Genomic DNA, 2,245 nt, shown 5'->3' with positions numbered 1-2,245 from the left:
TTCTTTTCATCTTGCGAAGCTTTTCTGCCCCATGAAGTTCTCTTTTAAAAGATTTTATATTTCAGTCGTAATTTAACTCTGGTTTTCCTTGTGAATTTATTTGCTTAAACCACTTTGTGTATTGCTCAGCTTCTACTCTTTGGAATTCAAGTCCTCTGCTTTACAAATAAAATGAAGAAAGCTTTATTATAGAAAATTTAAACGTACAAAATTAAAGCAAATAATAAAATGAGCTTTCATGTACCCACCCCTCAGTTTCAATGTTTATCAATATTCTACTGCTCTTATTTTATCTATTTACCTCTTCCTAACACTCTTTTTTTTTTTTTTTTTTTGTCCTCTGAGGCATTTTATTTGTATGTATTACATCCCTAGAAAAAGAATCCAAGAATTTTCCCTCCTGTATGTTTTCGTCTTGCTTCTTCATGGTCCATGATGCCAGCTGAGGTTGTCAGTACAATGAAACCAAACTGACGGGATGGGAGCAGGTTATTCTGCCATTTTTCTAGATCTTTGAGTTGCACATCAAATCTAGGGCTGATCACTCCACACTTATTTAGCCTGCCTGTGAGGTTCACAACAATTTTCCCAGCCCTGTGATCATCAATGATTTCAAATTCGCCAATGTAACCATGCTTCATCATCATTGTTAGAAACCTGACGATGACTTTGGAGCACGGCCTAATAAGGACCTGGCGTTTGCCTCTCTTTTCGGCATTGTTGATACTCTTGAGAGCATCGGCCAGGACATTCATGCGCACCATTCTGGCGGCACGGAAAGATGGCGGAAAGAGCCCTAACACTCTTTTTGGAGGCAAAAGGAATTTAATTTAAATCTCAAACACTACACTTGTAATTTTACCTGTAAATACTTCAGTTTATATCTATAACATATACCTTTTACTTTCATAATATGAAACAATGTTATTATGATGCCCAATATAATGAAAAATAATTCCTTATTATCATAATACTCACTATCTCAAAAATGCATTTTTACAGTTATTTTGTTGAAATCAAGATCTCAAGAGACCCACACATTGTATTTGGTTTATATGTCTCTCTCTTTTTTTCTTTTTTTGCCACACCAGGAGGCATGCAGGATCTTAGTTTCCCAACCAGAGATCAAACCCATGTACCTTGCAGGGGAAGCGTGGAGCCCTAACCAGTGGATCACCAGACAATTCCTGGTTTTGGTTTGTCTTTTAATTCTATTCATCTCTAACACTTTCTTCTCCTCACGTCTTCCTTTTTTTTCTTGCCACTTATTTGTTGGAGAATGAAACCTCTAATTTTATTAAACTGAATCATCTTTCACAAGTAGCATCTTCAGACTCAAAGATAACAGATTTTCCAATTCTTGTATGAGGCCATAGGAGATAGAAGATGTAAAACCCATCATTGCTTCTAAGGCTAATTTCCCCAAGGCATAAAACAAAACAAACAAACATACACCCTTCACCTCAAGTAAGAAGGAACCTTGACGGTGTAACTTAAGTTAATTTTAGGAACTATTTATTGGAGGCTTACTATGAACAAAATATGCACTTGGAACTCAAAACTAATTGCTTCCTAGTCATGTTTTTTCTTGCAGAATGACTCCTATAAGAAGAAATGATTTGCTTCCTTCACTGGTTCTTGTGAAATAGAGGGAATGCTGGTAGAAGTTGAAATTGCTTAATATGCATGCTGCTACTGCTAAGCCGCTTCAGTCATGTCCGACTCTGTGCAACCCCATAGACAGCAGCCCACCAGGCTCCCCCGTCCCTGGGATTCTCCAGGCAAGAACACTGGAGTGGGTTGCCATTTCCTTCTCCAATGCATGAAAGTGAAGAGTGAAAGTGAAGTCACTCAGTCATGTCCGACTCTTAGCGACCCCATGGACTGCAGCCTACCAGGCTCCTCGGTCCATGGGATTTTCCAGGCAAGAGTACTGGAGTGGGTCACCATTGCCTTCTCCGTAATATGCATGAAGATATTTCAATTATTAAGACTATTCTGGGCTTCCTTGGTGGCTCAGGGGTAAATAATCCACCTGCCAATGCAGGAGACATGGTTCAATCCATGATCTGTGAAGATCCCACATGCCATGGAACAGCTAAGCTTGGGCGCCATAACTGTTGAGCCTGTGCTCCAGAGCTTGGGAGCCTCAACTGCTGAGCCCACATGTCACAGTTACTGAAGCCTGCACACCAGAGAAGCCATCACAGTGAGAATCCTGAGCACCACATCTAGAGGGTCGCTC

The 2,245-nt window shown here is 40.0% G+C and overlaps 1 pseudogene across 1 annotated transcript; it reads right to left on the bottom strand.

The window, feature by feature from the left end:
- Positions 1-316: 316 nt before the first annotated feature.
- On the bottom strand, positions 317-806 carry LOC113876637 (annotated as a pseudogene). The gene has a single exon (XR_003506545.1). The product of XR_003506545.1 is annotated as a 40S ribosomal protein S15a pseudogene (transcript).
- Between the last annotated feature and the right edge of the window lie 1,439 nt (positions 807-2,245).

Source organism: Bos indicus x Bos taurus, chromosome 18 (assembly GCF_003369695.1).
Source record: "Bos indicus x Bos taurus breed Angus x Brahman F1 hybrid chromosome 18, Bos_hybrid_MaternalHap_v2.0, whole genome shotgun sequence".
NCBI classification, from domain to species: Eukaryota; Metazoa; Chordata; class Mammalia; order Artiodactyla; family Bovidae; genus Bos; species Bos indicus x Bos taurus.
The sequence above is the reverse complement of the archived record's forward strand: the minus strand, read 5'-3'. Positions and strand labels throughout refer to the sequence as shown.